This window comes from Ambystoma mexicanum, chromosome 2p (genome assembly GCF_040938575.1).
Source record: "Ambystoma mexicanum isolate Mex_15411 chromosome 2p, UKY_AmexF1_1, whole genome shotgun sequence".
NCBI lineage: Eukaryota > Metazoa > Chordata > Amphibia > Caudata > Ambystomatidae > Ambystoma > Ambystoma mexicanum.
Genome location: NC_090923.1, coordinates 235,973,858 through 236,000,738, shown reverse-complemented (window position 1 = coordinate 236,000,738; position 26,881 = coordinate 235,973,858). Strand labels below are relative to the sequence as shown.

Here is a 26,881-nt window from a genome sequence, read left to right as displayed (position 1 = left end):
GTAAAGGTTGAGTCAAAAACTGAGAGGCGAGTGATTGCTGAGGTGAAATTGTTAACCGAACTCCGTCCGGGGAGTAATGTATTACTGTATTCAATTGCTTCAACAAATTCAACCCCAGCAAATTCTCCCCACAGTTTGTAGTAAGTAGAAATGGACAATGCTCCGTAAAGGGACCCAGTATTATCGGTACTGGCAAACAGACCGGACAAACTACAGGTGTGCCTGAAAACCCTACGGAAATGTTGGACTGCCCTGACAGGGGAATGTTTGGAACCCGCGAATGGTCAATGGAACACTTTTGTGCTCCCATATCTACCAAAAGTAGATGCTTCCTATTTTCCACCACCATCTCAACATAGGGGCCTTTCTGATGAACGGGAATAGGCGTTGGTTCCAAATCCTGTTTCGGGCAATCCTAACGAAACAGAATGTCATCAAAAGGAAGCTCTTCAGAAAGGTACGCGGCAGAAGGGTGATCAAAAATGTTTCTATTATCCCCATTCGATACTTGTTTATCCTATGAAGGAGGTTGCTGTGATTCTGGTGCAAACTGTCCTCTGCCAGGGCCCCCTGCACCTGGGCGACCTCTGGATCGTCTACCCATATTCCCAAATGACCTTTGCTGCAAGGTCGGACATAGTGCGCGCAAGTGACATTCCAGTCGACAATAGGCACACTGGTTAATGGTTACCGGCACCAGGGGCGTACTTCCCTGTGGAATGTATTGACCTCTAAATTGATTACCTCCTCTAGGGTTTCTAACAATCTGTTGCAATGGTACATTTGTTTTTAGGTCACCCTTTTTTTTCTCAAGTTTTTCCTTTTCATTATTTACACGATTGTCAAAGTACTGAGCCATGTGCAGTACTTCTGATTGAGACTTCGCCTGCCAAGCGCTTTCGGAGGACATAATCTGTAACTGGATGTCAGGCAGCAATCCACGTACAAATTTGTTGACAAACAGCCTTTTCCCTGACTCTGTGCCTAGGTCTTGTCCACTGAAATCCGAAAATACCTGTTCAAACCGATTGAAGAACTCAGTGGCACCCTCAGACTTTCTTTGGACACAGGCCGTAAGCTTGTCCCAAATTATCATTTTTTCAGGAACTATAGTTTTTAATTTTACGATAATCCTATCAGGCAAAGTTAATATCACTTGAGGCGGTCGCTCGCCAGCTGGTCTTTCTCTGTCGAGCCTAACCATGTTATCCCATGTATCTCCTAACCCAGGTACATCATCTACAGTCCTAATCTGTTTCCATAAATCAACTGGCAGGAGTACGGGAAATAATAAATCGATATCACTTAAGGTGAATACCGATGATTGTAAGACCGATTCGGATTCTTTCTTATATCAGGAATAGATTGCTTTATGGTGTTCACTTTCTGTCTTGAGAATGGGACGTGAACAAACTGCGATACATAATGTGCAGGAATGTCATGCAGCATCGGCCTCAATCTCAACTTTTGGGAAAAATGTCGGAGGGACCTCTCTCATAGGCAACTGAGAAGTAGGCAGCTCAGAACGCTTACTAAGCAACAGGGCCAAATCAAGCGCTAAGGCAGTCGAAGAGGTATCCATCGAAAAAGCTCTCTTATAAACACTCAACAATTCTGCGGGACAACAAAAATTACTTTTTACACACTCATTCTACCATAACCTGAATCACCTTCTTTTGCATTTCTAACGTAGACTGACCATACGTGTCATGTACTTCATCTGGAGTTATCGACATATCCGAAATCTATTTTATCGCATCCTTTGTACACATTCGTGCTTCCTCACCTATCAATTCACAGCGAGGAGAAAACCTTTTCTGTAAGAACATAGTACCTAAACTATCATCATCTACTTCTTCATTCTGTAACTCTTCCAACTCCTTCTTATACACAAAAATCCTCTTGACATGCTCATATACTTTCTCTGCAGCATCTCTAGACAACGCTAAGGCGTGCAAATCCTGTAACCCTTGTGGGAGATCTACATCATTTAATCTATTCCACATTATGCTCAATTGAATTCCTAACCCTTCAATAAAAACATTTTTCTCAGGAATACTTTTTAAATTTTCGAGTGTGGAAAAAACATCCGCTTGTTCACCCTTCTCCATACAATGTTTAGCCCAAGCAATCAATTTATTCTTTTTATCTGGGGACACAGTATTACGAGTCACAACCCTTGATCCCGCTCCCTGGTCTACTACAAGCGATACGGAATCACTTGGAAGAGGAAGAGTACGCACATTCTGAATGTCAACAGGTGTAGTCAAGGGGCAGGCAAAGGAGCGGCGGCTGGAGGAACAACGGGAATAACAGCAGGGAGGACCGGAGGAACTATAGGAGGAGGAAGAACAACAGGAAGGGGCAAAGCACCAGGAGGAGGGACGTACTGGGGTGGTGCAGAGGCATCGGGCTTTCGTTCATGCAAAAGTTTATTAATCAATTCATCGGACGTATGAAAATCTTTCGAAGGGTAGATTTTCTGAATGCCTAATTGAAACGCTCTGTCCGTGTTCCTAACTGATTCCAATTGCTTTTTTTGATCATATAACCGTGCCTTTTCGACACTCGTCATCTGTCGACGCATATGCTTCTCTCTACTCTTTTGTCGCTGCAAAGCTTCTGTTTTCCAACTGTGCAATGCGTCAAATGCTGCAGGTCTAGCCTTTTTCTTTAACAATACAGACTCTAAATATTCTATACGAGGGATTTCAAACCTACCATTGGTTAGCCACCGAAGATTAGAAATATGTCTGGTCTGTCTGTGCCAAATGTCATTAAATGCTATACTACCAAAGCCTTTTTTACAGTACATAGAACATGCCGGCGACCCCTCCTGTGGTGCAGGATGGCTATCTTCCAAAGATTGTCTGTCACTGCGGAATAATGCCCTGAAGCAGGCAGACAATTTCCCAGGCATATCAGAGTTCTGGTGTTACCTGGTCAAATAATTCTGCTCGCGAGTACAATGCGCCAAATCCAAATTGTCAGGGTTAAATTAAGAATCGGGTCACGATTCACCAGACCAAAGGACTGGGAGGCCCGATCGGGTTACTAAGAACAGTTCTAAGGACCCACGTGTCTGGTGATTTCGGCAAATTTACCCACCTCGATAATATGTACCCTCGCAAAGATGTTCGTCTCGGGCTAAAGCTCACCATTTAGGGATCGGATCGTGCTGTTCCGCCGAGGAATTCACTTCTCGTCCAGAGGGGCCGTTTTGTTCGCACCGTCTGCTCCCGGTGCGATAGCCGAGCCAACATTCAATGAGACGAAGTCAATCTTGAGGGTCCCAATTCGGGCGCCATCTGTGGAATCAGAAAATACAATATTAAGGCTTTTACACCATGCAAAGAGAAATACACCAACACAGGCTTGTAAAGATTCCCAGAATCTTTATTGCAATACTGTACAGTTACAAAACAAAGTGCACAAATAGCTATTTGGCCGTCAGTACATCACAGAGACCACCAGAAGGTTCAATGTGAGCAGTGAACAGGAATTGCTAGCTGGACATCAGCGTATTTATACAATTTCTTCATAACGATGTCCAGCCTCCTACAAGTTAATCATGTACTGGGCTAGGGTCGCGCCAGGTTCATTCCTAATTTACATATCTCGTGCATGCGGTTTACTTTTTAATACATTTGCTAACTAGCACTATTATTCTCTGGGTTTAACTTTACACTCTTTATACATTGCTTTAATGCAGGTCAAACAGATGTTTCGCATGACATGTTTTAACAGTGTTATTGTTCTTATATACTTGTAGGTTAACATCACCGATTCAAGTAATCCCCTGATCCCGAGGTCAACAAAGGCAAGGTCTACATGACCCTAACATGTAGCCTGCAGGCAGGTTGGACATTAACTCTCCTACAAAGGTTGAAGAGGTTAAGTTAGAACAAGAGAACACAGGTCAGCCATTTTAGGCCACGGGGTGACTTTGCACAAATAACTAAAATGGCGGCTTTGACCTAAAATGGAGGCTTGATTAACTTAAGGTTATGACCTTGCAATGCGGATTTTCTCGCAGAGCGACTGGGCATAGGCCAACATATACAATGAGGACGAAACAATACTATATCAGTTTTAACACCTGACCTGCCCCAGTCCCACATGCACTGACCGGACAGGTGCACGGCAGATGCTCTGCTACTGAACCGTTGTGCGCGGATGACCCCAGGGGTCAAAAATACCTCCTGCCGGCTCCTTCCCTGCTTACCCTGTAAGCTTCCAGGGACACAGGTTTTCCTGCACCCATTCCTGCTGCACTCACTTCCTTGGAGGCAGGACAGACTTGCACCGCCTGGCCCACAAGCCTCAAGAATACGTCCTCAACTGTCCTGCCTGGACCTTAACTTTCCGCTAGCTCCTGCTCATTGGCGCTAGCGTCACCTGCCTTACCAGCCGCCAGGGACCTCGGCACAACCTGCCTCCTCTGCTGGCACTTCCTTGGTGTGAATGGGGCTCCTGGATGGCAGTGTCTGTACCCCTGCTGCTCTCTCTGCCACAGAACTTGTTCCTTGCACCCCATGGTTACTTCAAGACAACCTTGTCACCAAAATATAGTAGGTCCATTGGGTAAGAACATGCTTGACACAGTCTTCTTTATGGTAGATTTATTGTCTGTTCCAGAGTACCAGGTAAGTGACATTAAGTAAGACTACAACAAGGACCTCCATAGAGGGGAGTTAAAAATATGCCTTCACGTTGCAGACCATGCAGCACAGTCATTCAAACTGCACTGCTTAGAAAGCTATGGCCATTCTCATTTCACTCAGTCATACTACTCTCTCCGTTTAATCGCTCTAATATTCTTTAATCCTAATTGCTTTAGAAACAACAACAGCTTGCCACGTCATGTAATTCCACCCCCACCCCAATGTCCACCAGTGTCTCTTGGCTGGCCACTGAAGCTCACCAATAGTATAGTGGAACAGACAGATTCAGTGAGAACTTCTAAGTGCATTCTCCATGTACAAATTCCATGTCTTCATTAAACATTGATGAGGAACTGGAAGAAGTCTGGCTAGAGCGGTTTCTACAATAAGGCAATCATAGGCAGCTTCCTAGAGCCTCAGTTGGCCGTGTCCCCAGGAGCAGTATACTGACCGACAAATAACACATCTCGGCTTATTGCAAGGTCATGTTAGATTGCTGCTAAAATTGTATTTCATCTGAATTGGTATAAACCATTGCACCGTCCCTTGGCCTGCCCTCTTACTAATGAAATAATGGCTGGAGATAATGTTATCCACTGCCTTGTAGGAGTTGATGGTATCGTTGATGGTGTTTTGTAAAGAGTTGGAATATTTTGCACCCACCAGGGGGTTCCAGGCCTCTGCCTGCGGAAGGAAAAGGAGCTGAGCTAATATAAGAGGATGGGAAAGTGGGGACAAATGACACAGAAAAACTGAGTCATGAAGCGGGGGAAGAGGAAGAATATTTTGCGATAGCATCGGTGCATGTCAGTCCTGTTCAGAGGACCAGAGAATTTGATGTAGAAAAGATGGTTTTATTCTAATGAGTATGGAATTAATTTGAATGCTTTACAGGGTATGTTATATATTTATGGTGCTACTTCAGCAATACTGTTTAATTTGTCTAGATATGAAGCAAAAGAGATTGGGACTGAAGCTTAAGTTGAATGTAGGATGGCCTGGGTGATGTCGGTCGGTACTGAAGTATACTTGAAGAGCAGGGCAGAAATGTTTAAGAACTTGATGCAAAATATAAGAAACATTTTTCTGATACCCCACAGTAACTGCACGCTATCGTGAATGTTTTTCTTTTATCCGATAAATACATTTTTTGAAGATAAAAAGGCCTTCATCTCAGAATGTATTCACACTTCCACTCAAGCAACTGATTTGATTGACCCTGTACAGGAGATCCATTGATAAGGTGTGCTTCTAGGGGGGTGAAATGGGGGCGTCGCCTTCACGGTATAGTCCTGGAGTCACTCATATCTGGGATCCAGTGCAATCATTGATGTACATTACCACCTTCTGTCACCCCATCCTTCACTGCAGCATGAAAAAGAACCCTATGAGATCCATTCCATCCCCTCCACATGGGCAACTTAATGACTCCGTCCTCGCTTCTCCTCAGAACTAACTTTGAGTTGAGGCTCCTGCTCCAAGAAGTACACGTCTCCATGTTCTTTTAAAGTGACTTATGTATTCGAGACACGCTGCTTCGTGGCATGTTAAAACACTGTGCAGTAGTCAAGAGCACCAAGGCTTCACCAAAGCACAGCCGATGGCAAAAAAGGGAAGAGCAAGGCATGTAGGGGTGGGGAACAGGAGTGCACATAAAATTAACTTTGATGGTTCAACACTGTGGCAGATTCAGAAAGATAAGAAGGAATTACTAGCTGTAGGAAGTGGCTGTGTGATGGACTCGAGATGTGCTCAAGCGGGCCACTCGAAGAGTTGTGATTTGTTTGTAGTTAGGGAATAGGTTTACTAGCAAATACATTTCCCTTAACATTTTTCTTTCTTACACAACTAGTTGGGAAAGCAAGTATTCGCTGTGGAAAGAAAAACTTTTAATGTATCTGAACTGTGTGTGTTTAATGGCTCCCAGATAATGGAACGCTTTTATCTGCACAATTCTCTTGCTCCATCAGCTGAGCTGCAGACATTCTCATCTTCTCTGGAGAGGCTCCAGAGCTTGTCTTTTTGAATTAGCTGCCATCCCCGCGTTCTTCTCCATGGGGCAAGCAGATAACCTTCAACGGAACACAGACACATGGGAATAAAGACTAACACTGTATCGCTGCAACTAGGACAATATATATTGTGCTCAGCAAGTATGTCCAGAGTATAGGAACCTGACTGGGGGCCTTTGACTAAACTGCGGCTTCTAACAGGGCCAAATGCCATATGGCCCCCATGGCACCAGTGTCACCTGCAGCCAATCATTCTTTTTTATTAAACAGTACTTTGGAATTTGCAGTTTTGTATTGTTCATTTCAGGAATGGGTCTGCAGGTTTTAACATTTATTTGATTGGATTTTTATATTTGTAATGCACATATCTCTCGGGAACCTGGCAGTAAACCGCATCTAGGCGCAGGTGAAAACACAATCAGAGAAAGACAAACATGAATTACTTGCTTTAATTTAATAGGGAGATTTACTCAAACACATATGTTTTCATCGGCTTCCTAAAGATCGTTAGGGATTCAATTTGCCATAGTTTTAACAGAAGGGAGTTCCAGGCTAGAGGCACGTAGAGGGGAAACGTCTGTCACCCCATGTAGTGGTCCTGGATGGAGGGACCACCAACAGACCATGTCACATAGATCGCAAAAAGAGAGTAGGACAATGAAGTTTGATCTTAGATGACAGATAAACTGAGCCGAGACCATGAACACATTTGAAAATGTTAAAGGTGTTCTTGGCTAAAAGGTCAGGATTGGTGAGAGATGGGCCTCTTGCTTTCCGGGCGGGTCTCTCAAGAGCAAAGCACTGTTTCCTGACATGAAAACAGCCTGTACTTCCCAAGTTCAAATCCTATGGCAATGCTGAATTAGCCTTTCATCCTTCCAAGCGTATCCTGGACCATAAAATATGGTAATAACACCTGTTATTACAGTGCATCGAAGTAAGAAAGATATGACATGCAGCACTATAAAACAACACAAATCCTGCATATATAATTGTCTGTGGTGCTTGTGCATTGGGCACTGCTTATTTGCTTATTTGCACAGACACTAGGCTTCCTCTCTCAGCCCCTCTTCTTCTACATTTTTTTATTGTGTTTCTAGTTTATAAACGTTAACACATAAAACATCTGACAATACATATACAATGAATATACACGTAAACATTCCTTTCAATAACTCAAGCTTCACACAACATACATTCTAATATTCTGCTAGGCAGAAACGATGGAGTGGCAAATGTCACAGCCATTTTATCCTCACTCTCAGTCCCGAAGCTGCCCGAATGAGTACATATAGGATATGGTTGCAAATACTTTGAGTTTAGGTTCAGTGTTATGAAAAATAAAATGATCGCCAAGCTCTGTGGTCAATATTCACTTAATGATTCAAGAAAACAACTCTTTTATTACGGATATAGTTCTCAAACATAAAGATCAGTGGTAATTTGTATGTTTCCAAAATGCTATTCGATTTTATACAAAGAAGCCAATAACCCTTGTTAGTGCTATTTGTCCCCTCCCCCTTTTTCATAGGTGTATTTCAAAAGAGTGCAATAGGAGTGTACCAAACCATCCATACGGGAAAGGTAACCTATCCAAAAATAATGTACATGGTTATTGTAGGTTTTGATCATTAACATTTGCATTAAGACAAGTATAGCATTCTTATTGTAACTATAATGTATACTTGATGTAATCATTGCAACAGAAATTTGGCACATTTTGAACTAAAGCCAGTGTACAATGTAAGTTCAAACAAATAATTTCCTTTTTAATACCTTCTTTTGTCTAGAAATACAGCAATGAAAACATTATAGTCAGAAGTGTGTTCTATAAGACCACTTACCTGACCATACCTTACCTTAGAATACACACCAAGTTATCTCCAAAAAATGTCCTTTCATCTTAGAAAGAGAATCATTTAAATCAATGATCAGTTCTTCTGCAAACATCAAGGCAATGTTAATTTTGCATGTTGGCCAATGTTTGGTTGGTTTTTCTGTAGAACTTGAACATTTGTTATAGTATGCACAAACACTAATAATTAACAACAAATAGAAAATAGCCAAAACAGTGGTAGACTCAGCAGCTTGGGCCGCTCGTCCCTTACAATGTTGGTTAAATATCCAGTACACCCGTCACAGCCTATCCATGCCACTCTGACATTCTACGTACAGGAAATTCACCCTCAGAATGATGGGGACATTCCGGCAAGACTCTAATGTACCTCTCCGAATAATAGATCAACAACTGACGAGAACCAACCAAATCCCGAATGCAGACAGAAACCTTATCAGGAGTGCATATTCGAAGACTCCTAAGGAGCCTACATACCACTTTTCCAGAGAGGCACAACATTCACTAAGTGATGAAATGAGGAGATAGCAGATCTGCACATGTTCACAGTATGGCATGGCAAGGAAGGAGCTAGCACCAATGACATTTTTACCAACTGTATCACTACTGCTTGGAAGGTATTCGTATTCCACTGCTCACAAAGACATGCCCATGTCTTCTATGCAGAATCATATGACGCAACAGTTCTGAGCGGCCAGAACTTGTGAATCAGCTCTACTGCCTCATGGGGGAAGTTCTGCCCCTGAGCGGGGACCACTTGTCTCTAATGGGTGGATGGACGGAGATCTGCTACCCATCAGTCTGTTATAGAGGAGCTGGACAAAGCAGCGAGAAAGCCGTGCACCGGCATGCTCCGTCTCCCTACAGGAATCCTGAGAAATTGCACATATGCAATGGGACATGTCTGGCAAGGTATACATTTCTCCAAGCCAGCCATGGCCAATTTGACATCCAGTCTTGGTTTCTACAGGGCGAGGGGGCACTCTTGTGCTGCTTCCTCTCTATACGGCCAAATCAGAAGAGGTCCGAACCAATTTTCAGTAAAAAAACATGTTTTGCTTTTGTGTGTGCATGGCTGCGCGAGTGTGTGTGTTCATATGCACACGCATGTGAGCATGTGTTTACATGTGTGTTTGTGTGCATGCAGGCGTTAGGATTGTGTAAAGTAGCAATGTTGACATGTATTGGGCCACCTGCATGATGGTGGTGTTTACAAAGATGATGCTAGCAAATATTGGAAGCAGCAGCATCATGAATGTGATTTAAAGTGGCAACACTGACATGTTTTTGGGACACTACCACAAAGAATGTGATTAAAAGTGGCAATGCTGACATATACTAGGGAATCAGCGTCATCAACGTGATTTAAAGGTGCAATAATGACTTATATTGGGGGCATCATTGTAATTAACCGAATTTAATGTGACAATGACATATGTTGGGGTAAATCAGCATCATGAATAATATTTTAAAGTGGCAATTGTGACATATGGGGGCTCCAGTATCATGTACGTGTTTTAGAGTAGCAATGATCATAGGCACCAGCATCGTTAATGTCATTTAAAGGGACACTATATCACTATATGATCAATGTATTTAGTCAATGCTAGCCATTTGCACACTCTGTACACTCAGGACACCTTATGTTTGCTGACATTTAGCCTAATCTAGGAATTTGTACGCCTATTGTTGATTTTGCACTGCCCTAGCTAAAATCGAACCTGTCTATTGTTGATTTTGCACTGCCCTAGCTGAAATTGAACCTGCCTATTGCTGATTTTGCACTGCCCTAGCTAAAACCGAACCTGCCTATTGTTGATTTTGCATTGCCTTAGCTAAAATCGAACCTGCCTATTGTTGATTTTGCACTGCCCTAGCTAAAATCGAACCTGCCCACAGCCACAAAGCATATCCCTTAGGTGTCCATCCACCATGTTCCTTAGAGCACTCCTCCTTCTTATACTGTACCACATTCTGCCGTCTGAAGCAACAATCTTCACTCAGCCACGCACAGATCTGACACGGCCGACACACCCTCAGCCATCAGACTCCATGTCTCTCCCCAGCCTTGTCCCACACGCCCTGCGCATGGCGACCCCCACAATGGACCCTATGACGCCCACCTCAGGCCTCCAACACCTCAAAACCGACATTAACCCCTACCTCAATGACCCAGCCCTCTGGCTGGAACGCTTTGTTAGCAAACCTACTCAGAATCAACCGTGTTCCCTATCTCTTAGAAACAAAAGATTAGGCACCAGATTCCGCATACGCCCCTCCCGTAGTAACCTCCCTAAGCAAACACGACACACACTTCCATGCACACCCATTACACCTAACAATAGCAAACACCCCACTACAGAGGCGAAATTGCCTATTATCAAGGGCGCCCTTATGAAGCCAGATCCCTCCCTGCGCACGCTCTAGACATAGCATACCTTATAACATTGTCAGATCTTGACTTCATTGCCATATCTGAAACCTGGCTACATGCCGCACCCGGACCTTCCTTGTCCCTTGCCATACCACCCGGCTTCAGCATAATGAGATGTGGCCGCACCTCTGCCTCCCACTCTAGAGGTGGTGGCCTAGCCATCATCCACAAAATCACTCTGGATTTAAGAGTAATGACCAATACCAAACTTGAGTCCGCTGAACTATTATCAGTCAAACTTGCACTAACACCCAACCAAACAGCCACCCTCGACCTAATCTACAGGCCTCCAGGCCCTGCACCCTCCGTTGTCGGCGAAATATCCACCCTCCTCCTCGACAATGCTAAAACTAACTCACAAATCATCATCCTTGGAGACCTCAACCTGGGACTTGGCGACCCCAAAGATCCTATTGCACTTGATTGATCTGGAAAACGCCCTTACCAACTCTGTCTTCACCTTGCACATCCAAGGGCCCACGCATTCTAAAGGCAGGACCCTCGACTGGCTAGCTAGCTCTAATTGTAATATCAATGTCCTGGTCATTACCCCTTGCCTTTGGTCAAACCACCACATCATCTCATTTAATATTGAAGCCGCCCCGCGTATCCCGACCGTGATTGCGCCTGCTCTCCCGACCAGAAACAAAAAGGACATAACCAAGGAGAAACTTCTCCCTCTGCGACTCCCTACGCTCAATACGGCCACTGACTCCTGTAATGACCCTACCACCTTAGCGGACATCTATAACTGCAGCATGCTGACAGCTATAAACTCTATTGCCCCCATCAAATTGAGGAAGGCCAAACCTCGAGTACACTTGAACTCCTGGTTCACCCCACAGCTAAGAGTACTCTGCAAAACCAAACGCTGTGCCGAAAACCGGTGGAAAAGCCACCCTTAGGACGCGCAGAAAGATGGCTTCGCCCTGGCATTGCTCACCTACAAAGCAGCCATTATAGAGGCGAAAAAAGAATCCCTTAATAATCGCATCTTGCATGCTGGCTCCAACTCTAAGGAACCATTTAAGATCTTAAAAGAGCTTGAAACCCCTGTTGCCCCCCCCCCCCCCCAGACACCTGCATTAAAGACAGCAAATGGTGTGCTAACATTCAGTCAGCACTACTGAATAAAATCACCATGCTTCAATCTAAAATCACAGCCAAACAAGACAGCCTGAAACTGGACAATCACCCTCCTACCCCAGCAGGGGCCCTATCCCATGACCTGCCGAACTGCAAATGATTTGCCTTCTCACCGCTCACCACTGCAAAGGTAGAAAACATTATCGTGAGGATCAAACCGTCCAACTGCCAGGCCGATCCCTGCCCTGCCCCAATTATTAAGGAATCCGCCCACGATCTGGCCCCATTTATCACATCCTTTATCAACGCCTCCTTTAAACTGGAACTGTCCCTGACAACCTTAAGAATGCATGGGTGATCCCCCTGCTCAAAAAACCCTCCCTCGACCCTAGCATACCTACGAACTACCGACCCATTACTACTGTCCCGTTCCTGTTAAAAATTCTAGACCGTGCAGCATGCCTGCAAATCCAAGAGTTCCTGGAAGCCAGTAATCTTCTAGGTCTTAGACAATCTTGTTTCCTCCCCAGACACGGAACAGAGACAGCTCTACTAGACTTAAAAACTCGAATTGACGTTCTAAAGGACAACGGCAAACTTGCCTTGTTACTTCTACTTGACCTCTCTGCGGCTTTCGATTTGGTCAATCACCAAATCCTATGCAAGCATCTTCACTCGGCCGCCCATTTCTCACCATCAGCTACGACCTGGATCAAATCATTCTAGAGTAATAGATCTATGCGTGTCTTTTCTCAATCCGCAGCTGCAGATCCTTCCCCTATTCACTGCGGAGTCCTCCAGGGCTCTTGTGTGTCGCCAACACTCTATAATGTTTTTACAAAACCGCTCTTTGATGTACTCGACTATCTGGGTGTCTCCTATACGAATTACGCTGACGACGCTGACGACACCTAGATACTCATTCCCATCACTGGAGACTACTTGGCTGACACTAAGGCCCAGAACGATGTTTACCTGGTCATTCAAGCTTGGATGGCACAACACCAGTTATGCCTCAACGATGACAAGACTGAGCTCCTCATCTTGGGCACTACGGAACGTCTTAGTAAACTTGAGCCATCCTACCAATTGTTTATCATCGATGGCAACACCATCCAAGTTTCGAAAGACAACAAAACTCTAGGCGTCTACCTTGACACCACCTTATCACTATCCCGACAAACAAATGCAGACAGATCTTCCTCAGTTTACACCTGCAAACTCATTGCAGCTTGCAGTCCATTCCTTGACACCCCTAACACGGTTACACTGGCCAGAACTCTCATCATGGCCAAAATTGACTACGGGAGTGCTCTCTACCTAGGAACTAGCCAAGAGAATTTGAACAAACTGCAAATCACCCAGAATAACGCCATCAGAGCGGCCTTAAACATCCCGCGTAACCACCACATCTCGGAATCTAGATCCAATTTACGCTGGCTACCGGTCAAACAGAGGATCTCACTGAAAGTCTTAGGCCTTACCCACAAATACCTAGCCAACCAAGCCCCCCGTATCTCTGCAGCCGGATATCCCGCCATGCGCCTACCTGCCCGCAAAGAACCGGCCAGACCCACTGTCTAACCATCCCTATGTTCAAACTATAAAAAGCGGGTGGATCTAGCTTCCCCGTCCTAGCTTCCAAGCTTTGGAATGCCCACCCTCTCACCATCAGATCTGAAGAATGCTTTAGTGCCTTCAAATCCAAAACTAAATCCTGGCTTTTCAACGAGTCTTGATTCTGGACCTCCTATGTTCCTGAGAGCCTGCCCCAGGATAACACCTGCCCTAATCTATACTCTGTAAATATGTATATTGCTGTATGTATGCCCTGAATACTTTGCACTGTTTAAAAGTTTTGTATATATGTATGCTTATGTAACCATGTCTAAAGTTGCGCCCTGATGCCTCCGGGCCTGAAGGTGCGCGTTACAAATAAAACAAATACAAATATATTGAGGGCACCATTGTCATATTGTATTTTTAAAGTGATGACATATTTTGAGGGTATCTGCATTATGGACATGATTTACGGGGGCAATGTGCAAGAAATTGCCCCTTTTTGTTGAGAGGGTTCTTGATGAGGGCTCCACAGACCTAAATGGTATACTGTCTTCACTTTGGTAACTCAGGAAACGGGGCCCGAGAGGAGCAGCCAGTTTACAAGCTAAAGAAGAAAGCACAGTAAAAAGCTATTGCTGTACGAATAAAAATATAATTTTATCATCAAATTATCATAATAATATAAAAGACAATACAAAGGAGGACCCATGGGAAATAGGCCACACTGTAACAGTGAAGTCTATGGAAATAGTGTTTGTTGTTTCATGTTACTGGGATGTATACCCTGCACCGCTGCCATCTGCAGGAACTCTGAAGGATCTGAGTGGGGGTGGGTTAGGTTAGTGCGTAGAGGACAAATGCAAGATAGTTTTGCTGTTATGTTGATGCTCGTGCAGGCCTGTTTACAGGTGCTCTGTATCAAGAATCAAGAGACCTTTGTGTCCAGAGGATGGACTCGCAGGTCTGTGGTGATTGGATGCATTTAGCAGGACTATGATATGTACATTGATTGCAGAGGTTTCAGGTTCTGTTGTTGGGAGAATGAATGAGTCAATTGCAGTGTGCAAGTGTTTTCGTTAGTATGTGTATAGTGTGTTTCAGCGTAGAATAGAGATTACTAGTGTGGGGAGTTTGGTGGAGAGCCGGGTGAGCAACTTGGAGCATCCAGTTGGTGTGGCCATGTTGACCACTGGGTATGGGGGTCCCTTTGGTCAATGTAATTATGAGGAGATGTTTTGAGGCATAATGCAGTGGGTTGGTATCTAATGGTCTGTACAGTGTGCTGAGACTGGCGAGTGGAAGAGACCAATAAAACGTGCGGCTTTGGGTTCCATATAGAGAGAGGGAATAATAAATAAATAAATAAATCGCTGAGGATCATGAAAAACAAGAACTGTGGAGAATTTTGGCATGTCATTAATAACATTGAGGCGCCTCAAACGTTACTACAGACCTGCCTGGTAACCGAGGCAGAGTGGATGGCACTTTTTGCCGAATTATATGGCAAAGAGAAAGACTTCATAATACCACCTGCCTTAAATGAAACATCTTGGGGATTAACCATTTCTAAAGACGATATTGCAAGACGATATTGCGGAGATAATAGTAAAGGCAAACATTTCCAGGGTGCCAAGCCCTGATGGACTAGCAAACTTCACTATTAAACAACAACCAGAACTCTGGGCTGAAGTGTGTTTGGAACTATTTGAAAGGATAAACACACCATGTCAGACACCAAAGTCATGGAACTCCGAAGTAATCGTTCCAATCTTCAAAAAGGTAACAGAGCATGTCCTAAAAACTACTGCCCTGTAGCATTACTAGATGTTCTTGGTAAGATATATGCAACGGTGCTACAAAGGAAATTGGTTGAATGGTCTATAAAAACAAACCACGTGGACGTTAGACAAGCTGGTTTTGTCACAAACGTAGGATGCTCATCAAACCTTTTGATTCCCTACCTGATAAAATGGAGTCCCTACGGACATGCACAAACGTTTATCTTGTGTTTATTGATTTCTCTTATGCATTTGACATAATTGATCGCAAAGCTTTATGGCAAAAGCTGCGATCCTTGGGCTGTCCCAAGGATTTGTTAAAGGCAATCAGAGAACTACACATGGAGACCTCGATCAGAATCCGTCTTGACCAGACTGGCACTCTGTCTGCAGAAATTAAAACCTACAAAGGAGTGAAACAAGGTTGCCCCTTTGCTGCTGCAATAGCCAGTCTATTTATATCAGACATTGGAATTGCTATAGACACAGTGCGATCGTTCCCTCCAAAGCTACAGGCAACACATGTCAGCTGGCTTCTATATGCAGATGACCTAATCCTGCTGGATGTAACACCAATAGGCCTGCAGAGAAAGCTTGATGCTGTTCAAAAATATGTGAATCTAAATCACCTGAAGATTAACACCACGAAATGTGAGATCTTGCTGTTGAAGAACTTAAGAACTGTAAGAAGCAATATAAATAAAAAGGCAGTGTGGAAGCTCGGGCAGGAATCACTGCGTACATCATGCAACGTAAAATATTTGGGTATGCTGATAGGTGCTAGCATACATGACGGCCCATGCACACTAGAAACTAATAGGAAGTGTCAACAACTGGCTAGTCAAGCGCTTGTCCTAAACAAAAGATTTGTAAAGTTCTTCTTGAAGCCGGTAGCTCCGATTTTATTATATGGAGTGGAAAATGCACTAGACTGTTCACATGCGCTCTGGCCAACACTAGAAAACATCTATTGGTCAAATGTTCTGGGTCTACCAAAAGGCCTGTCAACGGCATGCATAAGATACGAGTTAGCACTAATATCGCTAGACGCCAGAATTAGTTGGAACTTGCTGTCTCCATACCAAACAAGAGCTTGTGCGCAAATTTCGCAATTTCAAATTTTTCATGTCATCACTTCAGAAAGAAATGACATTTTCTCGATGTGGGTCAATAGATGTGAAGACTTGCTGGTGGAATTTGACATCAAGTGGGAAATGCAAAATGAAAATCCTAATGCCGCTAAGTTAAAAATCAGGCGGGCAGAGAGGGAAGAGACCTGTACGAAGAGAGCTGCAAATAAACTGATGGTCAATACACCAGTTGAAGCTAGGCACTTTAATGAACTCCAAAGATATGTACATTTGTTTCCGGACCCCAACGCAAGGAGACTGTTTATGTTTTTTTGACTGAATGCCTTTAAGACAAAGAGCGCCTTTGTGTATGGTCAAGCAACACAGGCATAAACACCTCTTGTAGATTCTGTACATTAGAACTCGAGACCCTTAAACATCTGGTGTTATTTTGTTGAAAATTGCGGCCCTTGAGAACAACCCATTTAAGACCATGGAGTGAAAAATATCCCTCCTTGTGTGCTGATGAATGGTGGCAGAAAATGTTCAATGGCACGGACATGAAACTGCTAACTTCGTTAACATTCCTGTTAGCAGGGTTGAAAGTCTGTTGAAAGATGATCTAACACCGCCTAAATGAACTAATAATTATGAGCCCTGGAGTGAGTCTGAAGGATTATGAAGGGGGAGGAAGGATTTTGTTTGTTCGTTAAAGACTGATTGTTTGGTGTTTAGTCATTTTAAAGGTTTTGAAAAACTATTTTTAAAAAAATAAAATAAAAATAAAAAAGAAATCGTACACAAGAGATACAAGTAGGCTTCCAGAAAGCGAACAGTCGTGGTGGGGTTCCTAGGACCAACTCAGCATGCTGCGAGGTCAAGGTGTGATATCTAGGAGACAATGGCCTTAGGCTTCAGAAAGCAAACAAAACAGAAGGGCACTATTGGACCCAAGCAAGCAAAATCACAGTTGGAAACCAGGGAGCAAAACCTCGAAGGGGCACAATTATAGTGTGTCACACAGAGGCACATGTACAAATGGGCAACTGTTAGCAAATCCCAGTGGGCAGAATCCCAGTGGGACACCTGGGAACATTAAAGTGCACTTATTTGAAATGTTGTTGAAATATGAATAAACTAATGATACACCAATAGTTACGTTTTTATATAATTTAGAATGAATCTTCATCCTACCAGAGGCTAAATTGTATTCTTCCGTAACAACTCTAAATCAAATGTTACCATCAAAAGTTATTATTTTTTATTTAAAAACAAGAAAAAGGTGCCTTTACATAGTTCATACTACTTGGGCTTGTATTTTATGTTCAAGGTGCGCGCTTCTTTAGAGCAAATAATAGTTAGTTTCCTAATGTAACAGGGAGTATTTTTCTAGAAATATTAATCTTTTCTCCACAAACCAGATTCTCTATTACATTAGCAGGTCAATGGTTCCATCTTTTTATCTTTGGTGGGTTGGTCAGGAAAACATGACATTGCCGTGCATGTGTGTGAATGTGTAGATACATTCTTTGTCTGAAATGTTTATTCTCTCTCGTTCTATTGTAGATATGTGGGTACACCTTGGAGAAAAAAAAATGTTCTTATACATAACGTCCTACACCCTAATTGGGGTTTTTTGTCCTGAAGAAAGCCTTACACGTGTGACCAAACTGTTGTAGAAAAAGTGTCAAGGGCCAACGTGTGACCAATAAGAAGGCTAGAAACAGATATATCCTGTCAACATAATAAATTGGGGACTTGTTCAAGACGTATAAAAAAACAGTTCTGAAATAAGTCACCTATAGGCTACTAACATCACTCTTTCTTATGTTTAGTTGGACACATTAATATAGTTATAGGACACCACTACTGAATTACCAGTTTCTTTTGTTTTGAATGGTTTATGTGACCAAGAGTTCCTCTTTTTTTAAATTGGTTTTGTATTAAATACATTTTGTTATATTTTTGCTACACCTGAGCATTTCATCTATTACATATGCTGATTTAGATGTTGAGAAATTCTTGCCTGGGTTCAAGTCAAGTCTACAACGTAGAGTGCTACGTTAAAGGGTAGCTTGTTGTGGAAACCCCTTCTTTTCCGCCCATGTTATATGGTCCTCTCCCAACAAGCTCCTTAAACAAAAAAGAGGACATCAAAAGATTATGCTCGCTGAGTATTTAAAAAATATTTCTTATCTTTGGTGACACGTCATCACATAAGCATTTCCTTCTCAAATGTATATGGATTAATCATCTTCGATCTGGTAATGATTCATACCGTGCAAGTATATATTCTAGTAGACGTTGGAATATTAAGAGTGCAAGCCAAACACACTGGTCTGTAGAACGCATAGTTTCAGCTTTCCTTTGACAACAACCCTTCAAATCACTAGCTTGGGCCGATTCGACCAATTCTTCTGGGTGCTTGAGACTGGTGGTGGATATACCCTTTTGTTGAGGCTGCAGGCTTCCACATCATGGCAGGCAGATTCTTACTCTGCCCTTTATTATTCGACTGTCTGATGGACACGCTTCCAGCACTGGGAGTCTTTGTGGGTTCCCACATATTTAAACCAATCGTCCACAACAATCAAGTTAATAAGACAAGGTGTTCTATGCAATTTCAAATCCGAGAATCTTAAAGGGAATGGCACACTAGGTTACTTATACTCGAACCTTGGCCAGGTACAGTAATCTCATTCTAGCCCATCCCTAGCTAATGTGTCCACCCACAATCCAATAAGGCTTGGGGCCTTCAGTTTCTGAAAGAATGCTAAAGAGTTCCCATTGGACATTGAGAGCCCAGCTCCAGCCCTTGCTACAGCCGAAGCTATTGTAGCGCGAGCATAAGGAGAGGCTATTGCATCACCCTTCCACAAAAGAAGATGATGACAAATGATATTTGAGCATCCCGATGACAAACAAGTGAATAGTTGTGTGCTCCTATTATACTCCAGAATCACATTACACTTTGGGGATTTCAAAAATCTTTTAAAAATTATTCCAAACATGGCCTGTCACATCCCCTCCCTCCTGGGATATCAACTGCACCTAGAAGGCCCCATCTGCCTGTAGGTACCCAAGCCCACAGACCCTGCCGCTCATTTGGCACATGGCCAGAAGATAAAAGTGATGAAGAAGAGTTGGAATCTGAACAATGAAGCTTACCCCCTGCAATTAGGACATTATCCACTTAATCATCTTTCTCATCACTTCGTAACTCAAAAAAGAAAAACATACCCAGGCAACCCCAAACGAGCTACTAATTTTAAACAGAATGACCACCCAAATGTTGATTGCAAACATAAATATTTATTTGCACACTATTTCACCAGAGGGGAACACATACTATACTGCTGCAGATAAAACTCCTCCTGTACTCAGAGACATGTAGGAGCTCTGAAGAGGTCATATCGGGGGATGCCTTTAGCCCCGCCCACGTGCCTGCCATGCCCATGGTCGATTTACCCTGCCCTATCGAGGTCAGAGGTAAGTTAGATCTCATAAATGACTCGGCTATAGTGTCTCTGACCTATTTGCTCAAGGTAGCTGTTGAAGGGCCCCACCCAGCTGCATTGAAGTTCACTGATAAAGAGTCATATTTTCTAAAAGGCGACAAACTTTCTAGGTATAAAATCACCAGCCAACGCATGTCCAGGGATGAAATGGGACCTCCACCGTTGCTGGACTAGGAACTAATGTTGGGAGGCAGATCTCCTGGTTAATATGAAAGACGGACATCACAGGCAAGATGAAAGGACCCATACACAGGACTAAGCAGGGCCCATGTGTGTGAATGTTGCCTAGTCGGTAGATGAAATTTTGATGATCAAGAATTTGACATTCCATGACAGGAATTTAAAAGGTTCAAAAGGCCAAGACTGGAGGAGGGCCTTGAGGAGAAGAGGCAGGTCCCATGACAGAGAAGTGTTCTAACAAGAGGCCTGAGGAGTTAGGAACTGGGGGGAGGCATAGGAAATGATAGGTGGGAGAAGGACTGAATATCCACTAATTTACCTTTAGGGTGTACATGGAAAATGTAGGGAGGGGAGACCCCCCCTCCAACCACCCTAGATGCTATAGAGTAAGGTGAGCTGCATTCAAAGCACTATGATGAGCCAAAGGGGAAGGGGGACAGTGGTAGGACCCCACCCCAATATTATCAACCCACATAGTATAGCCCAGGACATGAACAAGACTGCCATTGTTTTAGATGTTAGTGCATTTTGTGTAGATGTTAGTAATCATAGTTAGAAGACAAGGCCAGCATGGCAAAGGCGGCATTTCATGCACTAGGCCCTAATTGCGAGACGAGGGAAACATCCAGCCATACCCGATCTCCCATGAGTCCAACCCCCAACTGCTATAAAGCTCATTCATTGTTCCAACAGTGTTGCAAAGATGTTTTTCTACCCAAAAGGAATGTGCCCTACAAGGCCGTGATCATAAACTGTCACCTGGTGTGCATGTTATCTCATACTGGCCAAAGTCTGATCTGGCCCACCCTATGGCGACCACGAGTTAAAGCCCATGTAACTGACTAAGCCCCAAGATCCTTGAATTCCATGGCACCAGGTGACCTTCGACCATCACCCCTAAAGTGACAAGTCTTGAATGTTCAAACAGGGTGGACATTTCACGTCTGTGAGCTACAATCATGTGATTTTTATTGCGAGGTGCTGGGAGGGATAAATTATAGTTCAAAACAAGGGTGGAGACCTTGGAGCCGGATGGCGCAAAGAGGAGTGAGAGAAAAGTGAGTGTGGAGGTCAGAGCACCCCAGAACCTCCTTTGTGCCAGTCTTAAAACCTGCCAGGTGCACAGTGTAATGATGCAGTAGCATTGTGTTAAGATTATAGTTAATTTGTTCTTTGTCCTTCGTCGATGAGACAAGATGATCTCTGACAAGATGATCTCTGCAGTACCCACGTGATGGAAGACGGACGGACTGGGCTGGAACTAATGACCTGGCATCCCTTATGGAGCAGGCGCACAACAACCAACCGCGCAGGTTTTTACTGTATGGTATTGCATCACAATGACGATGTGTCTCCTCTTAAGCCTCTGCTTGTACACTTTTTTGCCAGAACGTTCTTGGCAGCAGAGTTCTTTGCTGTTGCTCTCATTTTTGTGTGAGTTTAAAACATGTTATCCTTACAAGATCGACTTGGGCCTGTCTTCCCTGGTGGGTTGTATTCTCTCTGCTATGAGCGTTCAGGGGTGTGCCATCAAAACACCCAATAGGAAACCCTCAAGCAGAAAGGCCAAAATGCAGAAGGAATCACCTTTCGATGAAAAAAAGTATCTTTTCTCATACTATGTGTGAAATATCTGCCAGTATTTTAAAGAAGCCTGTAAGATGGATGAGCGATGAGCATTTTAAATCGCTACTGCCATTTCTTATGAGAAGCCTTCCTTCCAAAGCCCTTGCTTTTCCACCTCTAGACCAAGATGCGCAACCTCACAAGGGATAGCCGATCAAAAGGGGCTAAGCCCAGTGCGCAAGGACGTAATGGGAGAATCCAGTCCAGTGCCTGGCACCACCTCCTAAATGATTGAACTAGGTCATCCGTTCCCAGGAGGGAACCACCAATATCATGTGATCCTCATCACTCCAAACTCGTATCAATACTCCCAGGTTCAGGGGAAAGAGTTGCAATGTATACAGAAGGCAAGGGGGCTAGGCCACTGACATGGCATCTAGAGCCCGTGCTTGAGGGGCCTGAAACAATGAGCAATACAGCAATGACGTTTCATTTCTAGAGGATGCAAACAGATCTATTTTGGGAAGGCCGAACCTGCAGCAAATGCTGCAAAACATTTGCAGGTCTAGGGAGAGAGTCTGAGAGGAAGGGAAGTCCGGACTTCTTGTTGTAGAGTCCCTGTATGTGTGCAAAGCACAATGCAAAATAGTGAATCTAATTCTCGCACCCTGCGAGTAAAAATTCATTAACAACAAGAGCTCAGCAGGCCCTGTCTGTCACATTGGCGTTTCTGCAAAGGCAGACAATGAAAACAGGTAAAGCACAGCTTATAGGGCCAATTCGATGACCCAGGAGGGATAGGAAGGGAGATCAGCCAGGGGGTCCGCTTGGAAAAAAAAGACAATATCTGTTGGATGCCTAGGCGTGTCTGTCTGGGGATGCAGGCAACCTTTTATTGAAGTAACAAAGATGATGAGGAAGAGGCATAATGGGGTCATTGTCGTGAACCCAGTTTCCACTCCTATAGTGGTGACAAGAGTCTACTATCTTAGGGAGACTTTCCTTCTGAAAACGCAGTCCGTGAATATGGAAAATACCACCAGACCGGGGATTCAGATGAAAGGGAAGGAGGTAACACAAACAGACCCTAGGAAGAAGACAACAAGGACCATGATTAGACAATCATGTCAATATACCAACTCCTTAACATTCCACCTGTTCTGGTGTGCTTTCTCCTACCTGTGTGTAGAGTTTGTTCGGCAATGGACCTAATGCGTGATGTACCTCTGCCAGTTGTTTAGAGTCCAGAGACCAGAAAACTGACCAACACTTGTAGCCAACGTCGCAATAATGTGCAGGAAGTTCAATGAATCCATATGAGACGAGCACCACTAACCCGAACGGCATGAAGGTGCAATCCCTAACCAAAATTCTGGAAAAAGCAGGTGCCCTAATCCCGAATGGCACGAGGGCGTACTAAGGAAAAGGGGAGGAAAAGATGAAGTCCGGCAACTCCAGGGAAGAACAACTGCAACAAAAAAAATAATAATAAAAAAATAAAATGAAATCGCCAAATCCAATGAAGGGTAATCCAAAAACACTGAAAATCCAATGAGAGGCAATGCGAAGAGGAATGTGTTTGTAAGCGCGGTTACTGGCATACATTGCCACAGCCAGCTGGGACATGTTTTCTTACATCACCATTACTGGCATTATGTGCAAAGCAAACATAATTATGTGCATATATGGGAATACTGGCATATATAGTTATCACTGGCATGGAAATGTATGGGCACAGCCAGATGAAAATGTTTTATACTGGCATATATTGTGGGGAAAAAACATCATGAAAATGCATTGGTAAATACCCTTGTGCACTGTTGGTGACTTGCATCTGTTGGATTTTTTTCATGGGTTACCCTACAAAACAGATCACAAACTGGCCTTATAACCAATTTTTCCCAGAAAGCGTGTTGTCTAATGCACCACTTTAAAACATTTTCTTGTGTTCAAAAGATCTCCTATGACCCCTTGGATAGTTTGGGCTCCTTCGCTATACTATGTCGCTCTCCGATTAAACAGAAGACAAAAAAACCCACCTGCTACCTCTGCTTAAAGGACTGCGCATGCCAGCAGTTGCTGTATGTTATTATAATTGTTTTTTCTTTTAAAACACGAAGAGGTTTCTGAGGGCAGAGCCGGGGTTTGAACCTGTGTTGCGCTGCGTCATCTCAAGACCAGCGCGTTGTTCACGAAGTAGGCCAGCTTTCAAAAATATTGGCAAAGGTGTCTCAATTTTGGTCCCATTTTCATCCCTACAAATAACATACAGGATGGGGGGTGGGGGTTGGTTGCAAGAAGCCCCTGCCTAGTAAATGGGACAGGACAGCCCCATCACACCCTGATAGTGTGTTGCATAGCATTGCAAGGTCCCCTCTTTGAGAGCAGTCCCAGCCCCCCTCTGGGGAAAGATTGGCCCATTAGGCACCTAATTACAGGATCCTTTGGTCTCCAGGCGCCATTAACCTTGGGATGACTTCTTCCCCCTCCCCCGTAACCCTCCACCCACAAAAGGCCCATAAATTAAATCCAGGGGGCGTGTTTTCCTCCTCCGACACTGCGAGCTAGTGCTTAATGTGTCCGCGCCTTAGCAAAAGATTAATTGGCGATGGTGTTTATGTAAATACAATGTATGCGGTTCCTGGGCGGCCCAGTTCATAAATTAGGAACAATACTTCCCGTGCTTCCCTCCATAAAGGGGCCGGGAAATGAAGCTTGACTGGGCGTAATGAAGCGTCTGCGCGCTGCAGGAGTATAACTCACCCGGCCGGCCTCCTCCGCCATCCGTTCTTGTTTAGTCCTTTAAGTGACAATAAGTGAGAACAGAGTTCGTTTTAATGAGCACTCCCGAGTCACCTTACTGAATTTATGGAGCCTGGAATAATGTTATTGGAATCGTCAGTAATCTTTGGTGCTACGTTAAGAACTGGGCCCTTGGCCGCGCTTCTGAAAATGCGCTACGTCGATGTGCACAGGAGATGACTTGCTGCTGCCTCCGGGGCGTGCACACATAGGCTGCTGGTGCAGCAAGCAGGGCGGGCCTCGGGGTCGGGGTGGGGCAAGGGTGGTGGAGGGAGGGGGGTGCATAAGATTGTCTCGGGCACCAACGAAAAAGTGGCTCACAGTTGCAAATGGGAATGTATTCCTTTCGTGAAGCTGTTTGACTAGTATCCAAGGGGGGGGGGGTTGATAATGATGTGTTATTTATATAGCGCCTTAATCCAAAGCGCTTTACAGAGCACATATTTGCATACAATATTACCCAACCGAAATTGGTACTCATTTATCGACCTCGGAAGGATGAAAGCTGAGTTGGCCTTGCCGGGATTCAAACCTGCAACCTGCATATCACGCTCAGATCGGAGCAGCGAGCACTTAACCCGATGAGCTATTTTACCGGATTAATGATAAAATGTGATGCAAATTGTACATTTTAAAGAATATTTATTCAGCAAAACTTTTAGCCGCATAGTGAAGTAACTCATCAAACTGGCCCACATTTCCCAAAAAAGTGCCCCACTTTGACCCAAAAAACTGGCCCACACAAGCATTTTGTGTTTTTGGTTCGGCCATGGGCCTATTGCCCTTTAGGCCAGTCCGAGCCTGGCAGCAAGGCACGATCTTGCAGCGCAACACCACATTTCCAGACCTGAAGTTTCAAGGATTGAACCGATATAATACTTGTGTCTTCCTTTATCTCCTCGGTGCTCACAGATTGAGGTCTATTTAGCCTTAGCACTGGCAGCACCCTTAGAGAAACAAAATGTGGCTCCCCCTCCAAAATAGAAACATACACACGCCAAGCTTCAAACACCTGCGCAACACGAACAATGTATACCAAACAGATTCTTTGCATCTGGTTCTGCCTCTTCACGACATATTCTACATAATAAAAACACGCAACATAGTTTACTGTAAGAACCCAGGATAAAATATAATTACATAACCCAAAAGGACAAATCTGATCGTGTTCTACCAAGGATTGTTTTGTGGCAGAGGACTACTGTCATTTAACTGAAAACACACCAGATCAGCAACAAAAAAACTATCTGGACTTCAAATGCTTGTCATGATCGTATCACAGGCCAACTCTTTTTTGGGAGACTTTCTATTGGCAAACTCTGCTGTGGCATCAGAAAAATGTAATGTCTTAGCAATGTCATTTTTGATTGAGAGCATTGCCAATGAGACTAGCCTCTCTTTGCTCAATTTTGAGCAGATATATGCTTTAATAAATTTCGTTTTGAGAAGCTCCTTTCTCCACTTGCTACAGAGACTGGTATTGTTAACAAAATGCGTAACGCAACACAGACATTTGGAAAGCAATCCCGCAGTTTTCGACTTTAAATCAACTGCACCACACCAAACGGTTTCTGTACATTTACTGGTAACAGGGACATCTACTTGTAGTCATTGTTTGACAAGGGCAGGCCGCTTCTAGTTGTGTGTGTTGTGACAAAAGATTTGAAGAGCTATACATAAGCAAACTGTTTTTACATGTCTACAAATGAGACATTATGGAAATAAACTAAGCAGTTAAATAAGGAGAGGGGGTTACATTTGCGATTAAATGTGTTCTCTTCAAATATTCTCTTGCTAACTGGAGTGTGGGAGGACTTTGAGTTCCAGTGCACACATTGCAGTGCAAATATCTCTAACATTCACACATATTAGGAGGAATTGTCACCAGCAAAGAAGTAAACTTCAAAGTGAATACCAGTAGATTTACAACTTTTTAAGTAATACATGTTAAAAGCCCCCACTCCACTAAATGCTATTCACTTTACAAACTGTTTAAGATGAGAGATTGTCGTGAGAGAATTCAAGCATGTGTATGTTTTTGTCCTGACACAGAACAGTAAAATGCAAGCAAAGTAACTGCTAAAGCTCCTTTGCATACTGTAAAATGCAGAATGAGCAGCTAACATCCTACAGTCAGAACACGTAAATAATGCTAAAAAATGTGTTTTTATCCTGTGCCTAGGCTCCATGTTCATCCATGGCAGGTACAGAAATCGGTGAGAAAAGAGTATGTTATCTAATGGAAGAAACCAACATGCAGACAGAGCCCTGGACTGATGGGGGTTTTGGGGTTTATTTTCCTCCTTGACAGGCTGCTGTTTCCGGCGACCCTGTGCTTGACCCTCTTAAGTGT

The 26,881-nt window shown here is 43.7% G+C and overlaps 1 long non-coding RNA gene across 1 annotated transcript in view; it reads right to left on the bottom strand.

Moving 5' to 3' along the window:
• Positions 1-6,561: 6,561 nt before the first annotated feature.
• Positions 6,562-26,881, bottom strand: part of LOC138565865 (uncharacterized) — a 60,480-nt gene continuing 40,160 nt past the window's right edge. Inside the window, exon 2 of the long non-coding RNA XR_011301668.1 lies at positions 6,562-6,736. This is a non-coding gene — a long non-coding RNA (uncharacterized lncRNA). The remainder of the gene's footprint in view (positions 6,737-26,881) is intronic.